The 10,028-nt window shown below is 42.3% G+C and overlaps 5 non-coding genes across 5 annotated transcripts; 1 reads left to right on the forward strand and 4 right to left on the reverse strand.

Annotated features, from left to right (window-relative positions):
* Positions 1–4,110: 4,110 nt before the first annotated feature.
* On the forward strand, positions 4,111–4,226 carry LOC140287532 (U5 spliceosomal RNA). The gene has a single exon (XR_011911683.1). It is a non-coding gene; the product is annotated as a U5 spliceosomal RNA (small nuclear RNA).
* Positions 4,227–5,674: 1,448 nt separating this feature from the next.
* Positions 5,675–5,858, reverse strand: LOC140287536 (U2 spliceosomal RNA). The gene has a single exon (XR_011911686.1). It is a non-coding gene; the product is annotated as a U2 spliceosomal RNA (small nuclear RNA).
* A 308-nt stretch (positions 5,859–6,166) lies between these two features.
* LOC140287529 (U5 spliceosomal RNA) lies at positions 6,167–6,280 on the reverse strand. Its single transcript, XR_011911680.1, has one exon. It is a non-coding gene; the product is annotated as a U5 spliceosomal RNA (small nuclear RNA).
* A 2,200-nt stretch (positions 6,281–8,480) lies between these two features.
* Positions 8,481–8,664, reverse strand: LOC140287524 (U2 spliceosomal RNA). Its single transcript, XR_011911675.1, has one exon. It is a non-coding gene; the product is annotated as a U2 spliceosomal RNA (small nuclear RNA).
* Positions 8,665–8,972: 308 nt separating this feature from the next.
* LOC140287530 (U5 spliceosomal RNA) lies at positions 8,973–9,086 on the reverse strand. Its single transcript, XR_011911681.1, has one exon. It is a non-coding gene; the product is annotated as a U5 spliceosomal RNA (small nuclear RNA).
* Between the last annotated feature and the right edge of the window lie 942 nt (positions 9,087–10,028).

Consider the following 10,028-nt stretch of genomic DNA (forward strand, 5'->3'; position numbering starts at 1 on the left):
CCTTCTTGTAGCCGAACACTTCCACTCCTGCTTTTGATGATGTATGGTTGGGCATTCACACCTTTTTTTTGCCCATTTTTCAGGAATTATGGGTGGACATTCACACCTTGCAGCTGAACACCTCCTATCCCACTTATGCTCATGTGCGGTTTGATTTTCGAAAAGTTTCTTTCATGTTTTCTAGCAATTATTGATGGACATGTAGACCTTCTTGCAGCTGAACACCTCCGCTCCCGCTTTTGATCATACATTGTCAGGCATTCGCACCTTGTCTTACCCACTTTTTACAAACTTTAGTCGAACAGTCACACCTTTTTGCAGCCGAACACCACCTCTCCCGCTTTTGATGATGTATGGTCCAGCATTCTTACCTTTTCTAACACATTCTTCAGCAATTATGGTCGGACTTTCACACCTTCTTGTAGCCGAACAACTCCGCTCCCGCTATTGATTGTGTACAGTCGGGTATTTTAACCTTCTCTTACCCGCTTTTTACCAACTATGGTCGGACATTCACACCGTCTTACAGCGGAACACCTCTGCTCCCGCTTTTTACAAACCATGGTCGGACTGTCACATCTTCTTGTAGCCGAACACATCCGCTCCCGCTATTGATTGTGTACAGTCGGGTATTTTAACCTTTTCTTACCCGCTTTTTACCAAGTGTGGTCGGCCATTCACACCTTCGTACAGCGGAACACCTCCGCTCCCTCTTTTGATGGTGTATGTTCGGGCATTCAAACCTTTTCTTACCCGCTTTTTCCAAACTATGGTCGGCTATTCACAGCTTCCTCTCCACCATACTTGTATGGTGGGATATTCACACCCACTTGCATCCGAAGACCTCCGCCCCAAATTTTGTTGATATTTAGTCGGACATTCGCACCTTACCCGCTTTTGGCAAACTATGGCCTTCTTGCAGCCAAACACCTCTGATCTCGCTTTTGATGATGTAAGGTTGGGCATTCAGACCTTGCTTCACCTGCTTTTCACCAAATATAGTCGGACATTCACACCTTCTTGCAGCCGAACACTTCCGCTCCACCTTTTAGTGTTCTATCACACCTTTTTTTCACCGCATTTTATACATTATGGTCGGAAATTTTCAACCACTCTCATCCGAAGACCTCTCCTCCCGCTTTTGTTAATATATTTGAACTTTAGTCGGACATTAACACCTTCTTGCAGCTTAACCACCTCCGCTCCCTGTTTTGATCATGTATGGTCTGGCAATACTACCTTTTCTTACCCATTTGTGAGTAATTATGGCTGGACATTCACACCTACTTGCAGCCGAACACCACCTCTCCTGCTTTTGATGATGTATGGACCGGCATTTTTACCTTTTCTAACACATTTTTCAGCAATTATGGTTGGAGATTCACACCTACTCACAGCCGAACAACTCCGCTCCCGCATTTGATGGTGTACAGTCGGGCATACAAACCTGTTCTTACCCGCTTTTTACAAACTATGGTCGGACATTCAAACCTTCTTGTAGCCGAACACATCCACTCCTGCTTTTGATGATGTATGGTTGGGCATTCGCACCTTTTCTTACCCATTTTTCAGTAATTATGGGTGGATATTCACACCTTCTTGCAGCGGAACACCTCCTCTCCCGCTTATGATTATGTGCGGTTTGATATTCGAAAATTTTCTTTCATGTTTTATAGCAATTATTGATGGACATTCATACCTTCTTGAAGCCGAACACATCCACTCCTGCTTTTGATGATGTATGGTTGGGCATTCGAACCTACTTGTTGCCCGTTTTTCATTAATTATGGGTGGACATTCACACCTTGTCGCAGCCAAACACCTCCGCTCCCTGTTTTGATCATGTATGTTTTGACATTCGCACCTTTTCTCACCTGCTTTTTACTATTGTCGGCCAATCACAGCTTCCTCTCCACCATACTTGTATGGTAGGAAATTCTCACCCACTCTCATCCGAAGACCTCTCCTCCCGCTTTTGTTAATATTTAGTCGGGCATTCTAACCTTTTCTTACCCACTTTTTACAAATTATGGTCGAACATTCACACCTACTTGCAGCTGAATACTTCCGCTCCACCTTTTAGTGATGTATAGTTGGCATTTGCACCTTTTGTTACCCTCTTTTTATACTGATTGCTGAAGATTAAGTTGTTCTTTCTCAAACTACAATTTTTTTTTAATTGTTGAAACTTGATTTGAAGTGGATAAATAAGGAGGACAAACAGTTTTAAGTCACGCTGATAGAAGAAATTAATTTTATAACAAAATCTGTATTTCGTCATATGTCGAGAGATGCTTATTGCTGAAGAAGTTCTTTCACATTCTACAAAGTACGTTGTTTATCGTTGAAACTTGATTAGACATGAATAAATATGAAGGACAAAGCAGTCTTAACTTGGTTTGAGTTAATTAATTCGTTTTATAGGAGAATCCGAATTCGTGCTTATTTTCGGATTCCTGAAGAATGAGTCTGGTTCTTTCTCATAATACAAAGTTTGTTGTTTATTGTTGAAACTTCATCAGAAGCGAAGAAATAAATGAATGCCTATCAACAAATGTGGGATCTAAACTCTACTGCTTCCTCTAAAATAATTTCTTTTCTCAATTCAGAAATGTGTGTGTGTAAGTCACAACACCCGTGACACCAAAACGGCTTTCTTTTCTCTCTTTTCTCTACACTCTGCACTATGAGCACACACACCAAATCAGAAAGGCTTTTTTCTCTCTTTTCTACATTATGGACTGTGGGGACACAAAACCGCTCTCTCTTTTTTTTTTTGATTGTGTGCCAGGGCGTTGTCTCACGTATTAGATTATGCTTAAGATACGAATGGGTTTATCAGTCACATCAGAATCCATACATACTGATCCTCCCGTAATAAAATGGTCGGATCTTATCAAACACACTTTGCTTCTTGTGACAATCAAGTCAGCGAAACAGCGTATACACGTCAAGACACTGAATCAAGTTTGCCACAAGAACTCATAAGTTTGGCAGTATTGCTCTGCCGTCAGCAATCATACACCCATTTTATTTTCGTGAGACGTGCAGGCACCTGTTCATCTACTGTTCTATCACTATGAATTAGTTTATCTATTATCAATAAGGATACTTCTACAACTACTATCAAAGTATGTCCAGACTTCTTATGTTGTCAGTTGCTATATATGAATAAGTGGATAGCTACTGACAAGCATTAAGCATGTCACACAGCCCAAACATATAACATTTCAGGACACACCACACAGTTAACAACCACAGTGAAGTGTCAAAGCCCAAACATTCAACAGGACACTTACACAACACATTCAAATCAAACAGTCAGACAACATACAAGAACATATACCCCAGCCGGCATTGCTCCCTGCCTATTTTCCTACAGCTCACTATGTGTGCGCACACCTTTATTCACAAACTCTTCAACTTATACTCTTTTACCGAAGCTGCTACAGCTCGATTGGCCGAATACCCTTAGATCCTATTTCGGTGAATTTGACATCTGCCTTACATGTAACAGATTAGCGGTTTAGCAGTTTTAATTTAGTTTGAGTGAAGGAATTCATTTTATAGCAAAATCCGAAATCGTGAAGCACTCATGAAAGTAAGCTTATTCTCGGATTCCTGAAACTTTAGATTTGCTCTTTCTTTTACTGCAAAGTACAACGTTGTTTTTTTTGTTTAAATCTTTCTAGACATGGTAAATATGAACGACAAAGCAGTTTTGACATAGTTTGAGTGAAGGAATTCATTTTATAGATAAAATCCCAAGAGTCTGCAGAGAAAAGAGAGTGAATGCGAAGTAGACTTTAACACGGCTATGGGAGCGGGCCGAGTGTCGGCTAACCGGGAGAATTGCTTGAAAGAAACGCGACACCGAATGAGCGGTCAGAACAAAGCCTCAATACGGGATTCTCGTGGTGTTTTTGTTGCTGCCTTGTCTTTTGCATAGAGTAAAAGAAAAGGCAGCCATCGAATAGGGCCCGATTGTTCCTACTTGGTCAGCCGAGGAGCAAGGGGGGGGGGCAAGCGTCTCAACCAAGCAAAGCTCACCATGGGGAAGGTGGCTATACCAACTAGCCTGATGCCCTGCTCCCGCAGTGACAGATAATCGTACTCTGGTTTCTCTTCATAACATACAAGTCTTTCGCCTTTTACTAAAGACTTCCGTGGAGAGCAGCACTAATGAGTTGTTTCAATTATATTACCGGGAGTTGTGTAAGTGTCCTGTTGAATGTTACATGTTTGGGCTTTGACACGCTTCACTGTGGTTGTTAACTGTGTGGTGTGTCCTGAAATGTTATATGTTTGGGCTGTGTGACATGCTTAATGCTTGTCAGTAGCTACCCACTTATTCATATATAGCAACTGACTACGTAAGAAGTCCGGACATACTTTGATAGAGTAGTTGTAGAAGTATCCTTATTGATAATAGATAAACTAATTCATAGTGATAGAACAGTAGATGAACAGGTGCCTGCACATGTCTCACGAAAATAAAATGGATGTATGATTGCTGACGGCAGAGCAATACTGCCAAACTTATGAGTTCTTTTGGCAAACTTGATTCAGTGTCTTGACGTGTATACGCTGTTTCGCTGACTTGATTGTCACAAGAAACAAAGTGTGTTTGATAAGATCCGACCATTTTATTACGGGATGATCAGTATGTATGGATTCTGATGTGACTGATAAACCCATTCGTATCTTAAGCACAATCTAATACGTGAGACAACGCCCTGGCACACGATAAAAAAAAAAAGAGAGAGCGGTTTTGTGTCCCCACAGTCCATAATGTAGAAAAGAGAGAAAAAAGCCTTTCTGATTTGGTGTGTGTGCTCATAGTGCAGAGTGTAGAGAAAAGAAAGCCGTTTTGGTGTCACGGGTGTTGTGACTTACACACACACATTTCTAAATTGAGAAAGGAAATTATTTTAGAGGAAGCACTAGAGTTTAGATCCCACATTTGTTGATAGGCATTCATTTATTTCTTCACTTCTGATAAAAATGATAAGACTGACCTAAAGAATTGGAGGCCCATCACACTTTTAAACTTTGACTGTAAACTTTTTAGCAAGGTTTTAACGACACGGATGTCCTCTGTTTTAGAGGAGGTAATTCACCCAGACCAGGCTTGTGTCATCTCAGAGAGACAACTCACCGACAGCCTCGTACTGATTCGAGACATCATTGATTACGCTAGAGACAGAAACACCCGGCTTGTCATCTTAAATTTAGACTTTGAAAAAGCTTTTGATCGGGTCTCGCATCAATATCTCTTTCAGGTGTTGCAGCCATCGAATAGGGCCCGATTGTTCCTACTTGGTGAGATTTGCTTGGTTGAGACGCTTGCTCCCCCCCCCTTGCTCCTCGGCTGACCAAGTAGGAACAATCGGGCCCTATTCGATGGCTGCCTTGTCTTTTACTCTGTGCAAAAGACAAGGCAGCCACAAACACCACGGGAACACCGTATTGAGGCTTTGTTCTGACCACTCATTCGGTGTCGCGTTTCTTTCAAGCAATTCTCCCGGTTAGCCCACACTCAGCTCGCTCCCAGAGCTGTGTTAAAGTCTACTTCGCATTCACTCTCTTTTCTCAGCAGATTAAAAGAAAGTTTCATCTTGGGCTCCCTGAAACTTCCATCCTGCATCGCTGTTTGCTTTTTCACAAGAGCAGAGAAGAGCGCACCGTTCCCAGCGGCACGGCAGTACTGGGTCGATGCTTGGAGTGAACGGAGCAAGCTTCTTTTTCAACTCCTATTCTTAAAAATCCATTTAATATGTAGTCCTCGTATAGAGGACATATTAAACTGATAAGAACAGATACTACACTTGATCTTAGCCAAAAGGCCGAGAAGCGATAACTGTCCACTGTTTCAGGTCCGAGGGCCCTTGCTGGCACAATGCGCACTTGTAGCAGTGTTCTTTTTATGGCCATAGGTGGCCAGAGTGTCACGTTGCACCTCCGCCCACCCGCTGCACTGAGCACTCTTCAGCCCTTTTAAATGGTATAACTTTGCACTCCCGCATGCTCCAGCAAGCACCATTCAAGCAACAACTTTGCACTCCAGCTTCGAACATCGGCACAATCGCAACAAGTAAGGCGACTCTACTCAGAGAAGTAACTCTGCACAGTAACAAAATTTATTTTGCACAGACAGAAAGGGCTTCACCCGCAAAGGTAAAGCCTGCCAAAAATAGAAACAACTCATTAGTGCTGCTCTCCACGAAAGTCTTTAGTAAAAGGCGAAAGACTTGTATGTTATGAAGAGAAACCAGAGTACGATTATCCGTCACTGCGGGAGCAGGGCATCAGGCTAGTTGCCATAGCCACCTTCCCCATGGTGAACGTTGCTTGGTTGAAACGCTTGCCCCTGTGCAATCGACAAGGCAGCAACAAAAACACCACGGGAACACCGTATTGAGGCTTTGTTCTGACCGCTCATTCGGTGTCGCGTTTCTTTCAAGCAATTCTCCCGGTTAGCCCACACTCGGCTCGCTCCCAGAGCCGTGTTAAAGCCTACTTCGCATTCACTCTCTTTTCTCAGCAGACTCTTGGGATTTTATCTGTAAAATGAATTCCTTCACTCAAACTATGTTAAAACTGCTTTGTCCTTCATATTTACCATGTCTAGAAAGATTTAATAAAAAAAAAAACAACGTTGTACTTTGCAGTAAAAGAAAGAGCAAATCTAAAGTTTCAGGAATCCGAGAATAAGCTTACTTTCATGAGTTCTTCACAATTTCGGATTTTGCGATAAAATGAATTCCTTCACTCGAACTAAATTAAAACTGCTAAACCGCTAATCTGTTACATGTAAGGCAGATGTCAAATTCACCGAAATAGGATCTAAGGGTATTCGGCCAAACGAGCTGTAGCAGCTTTGGTAAAAGAGTATAAGTTGAAGAGTTTGTGAATAAAGGTGTGCGCACACATAGTGAGCTGTAGGAAAATAGGCAGGGAGCAATGCCGGCTGGGGTATATGTTCTTGTATGTTGTCTGACTGTTTGATTTGAATGTGTTGTGTAAGTGTCCTGTTGAATGTTACATGTTTGGGCTTTGACACTTCACTGTGGTTGTTAACTGTGTGGTGTGTCCTGAAATGTTATATGTTTGGGCTGTGTGACATGCTTAATGCTTGTCAGTAGCTACCCACTTATTCATATATATAACAACTGACAACATAAGAAGTCTGGACATACTTTGATAGTAGTTGTAGAAGTATCCTTATTGATAATAGATAAACTAATTCATAGTGATAGAACAGTAGATGAACAGGTGCCTGCACATGTCTCACGAAAATAAAATGGGTGTATGATTGCTGACGGCAGAGCAATACTGCCAAACTTATGAGTTCTTGTGGCAAACTTGATTCAGTGTCTTGACGTGTATAGGCTGTTTCGCTGACTTGATTGTCACAAGAAACAAAGTGTGTTTGATAAGATCCGACCATTTTATTACGGGAGGATCAGTATGTATGGATTCTGATGTGACTGATAAACCCATTCGTATCTTAAGCACAATCTAATACGTGAGACAACGCCCTGGCACACGATAAAAAAAAAAAGAGAGAGCGGTTTTGTGTCCCCACAGTCCATAATGTAGAAAAGAGAGAAAAAAGCCTTTCTGATTTGGTGTGTGTGCTCATAGTGCAGAGTGTAGAGAAAAGAAAGCCGTTTTGGTGTCACGGGTGTTGTGACTTACACACACACATTTCTAAATTGAGAAAGGAAATTATTTTAGAGGAAGCACTAGAGTTTAGATCCCACATTTGTTGATAGGCATTCATTTATTTCTTCACTTCTGATAAAAATGATAAGACTGACCTAAAGAATTGGAGGCCCATCACACTTTTAAACTTTGACTGTAAACTTTTTAGCAAGGTTTTAACGACACGGATGTCCTCTGTTTTAGAGGAGGTAATTCACCCAGACCAGGCTTGTGTCATCTCAGAGAGACAACTCACCGACAGCCTCGTACTGATTCGAGACATCATTGATTACGCTAGAGACAGAAACACCCGGCTTGTCATCTTAAATTTAGACTTTGAAAAAGCTTTTGATCGGGTCTCGCATCAATATCTCTTTCAGGTGTTGCAGCCATCAAATAGGGCCCGATTGTTCCTACTTGGTGAGATTTGCTTGGTTGAGACACTTGCTCCCCCCCCCCTTGCTCCTCGGCTGACCAAGTAGGAACAATCGGGCCCTATTCGATGGCTGCCTTGTCTTTTACTCTGTGCAAAAGACAAGGCAGCCACAAACACCACGGGAACACCGTATTGAGGCTTTGTTCTGACCACTCATTCGGTGTCGCGTTTCTTTCAAGCAATTCTCCCGGTTAGCCCACACTCAGCTCGCTCCCAGAGCTGTGTTAAAGTCTACTTCGCATTCACTCTCTTTTCTCAGCAGATTAAAAGAAAGTTTCATCTTGGGCTCCCTGAAACTTCCATCCTGCATCGCTGTTTGCTTTTTCACAAGAGCAGAGAAGAGCGCACCGTTCCCAGCGGCACTGCAGTACTGGGTCGATGCTTGGAGTGAACGGAGCAAGCTTCTTTTTCAACTCCTATTCTTAAAAATCCATTTAATATGTAGTCCTCGTATAGAGGACATATTAAACTGATAAGAACAGATACTACACTTGATCTTAGCCAAAAGGCCGAGAAGCGATAACTGTCCACTGTTTCAGGTCCGAGGGCCCTTGCTGGCACAATGCGCACTTGTAGCAGTGTTCTTTTTATGGCCATAGGTGGCCAGAGTGTCACGTTGCACCTCCGCCCACCCGCTGCACTGAGCACTCTTCAGCCCTTTTAAATGGTATAACTTTGCACTCCCGCATGCTCCAGCAAGCACCATTCAAGCAAAAACTTTGCACTCCAGCTTCGAACATCGGCACAATCGCAACAAGTAAGGCGACTCTACTCAGAGAAGTAACTCTGCACAGTAACAAAATTTATTTTGCAGAGACAAAAAGGGCTTCACCCGCAAAGGTAAAGCCTGCCAAAAATAGAAACAACTCATTAGTGCTGCTCTCCACGAAAGTCTTTAGTAAAAGGCGAAAGACTTGTATGTTATGAAGAGAAACCAGAGTACGATTATCCGTCACTGCGGGAGCAGGGCATCAGGCTAGTTGCCATAGCCACCTTCCCCATGGTGAGCGTTGCTTGGTTGAAACGCTTGCCCCTGTGCAATCGACAAGGCAGCAACAAAAACACCACGGGAACACCGTATTGAGGCTTTGTTCTGACCGCTCATTCGGTGTCGCGTTTCTTTCAAGCAATTCTCCCGGTTAGCCCACACTCGGCTCGCTCCCAGAGCCGTGTTAAAGTCTACTTCGCATTCACTCTCTTTTCTCAGCAGACTCTTGGGATTTTATCTATAAAATGAATTCCTTCACTCAAACTATGTTAAAACTGCTTTGTCCTTCATATTTACCATGTCTAGAAAGATTTAATCAAAAAAAAAACAACGTTGTACTTTGCAGTAAAAGAAAGAGCAAATCTAAAGTTTCAGGAATCCGAGAATAAGCTTACTTTCATGAGTTCTTCACAATTTCGGATTTTGCGATAAAATGAATTCCTTCACTCGAACTAAATTAAAACTGCTAAACCGCTAATCTGTTACATGTAAGGCAGATGTCAAATTCACCGAAATAGGATCTAAGGGTATTCGGCCAATCGAGCTGTAGCAGCTTTGGTAAAAGAGTATAAGTTGAAGAGTTTGTGAATAAAGGTGTGCGCACACATAGTGAGCTGTAGGAAAATAGGCAGGGAGCAATGCCGGCTGGGGTATATGTTCTTGTATGTTGTCTGACTGTTTGATTTGAATGTGTTGTGTAAGTGTCCTGTTGAATGTTACATGTTTGGGCTTTGACACTTCACTGTGGTTGTTAACTGTGTGGTGTGTCCTGAAATGTTATATGTTTGGGCTGTGTGACATGCTTAATGCTTGTCAGTAGCTACCCACTTATTCATATATATAACAACTGACAACATAAGAAGTCTGGACATACTTTGATAGTAGTTGTAGAAGTAT

Source organism: Leuresthes tenuis, unplaced genomic scaffold (genome assembly GCF_036924035.1).
Source record: "Leuresthes tenuis unplaced genomic scaffold, fLeuTen1.0.hap1 SCAF_142, whole genome shotgun sequence".
Classification (NCBI taxonomy): Eukaryota; Metazoa; Chordata; class Actinopteri; order Atheriniformes; family Atherinopsidae; genus Leuresthes; species Leuresthes tenuis.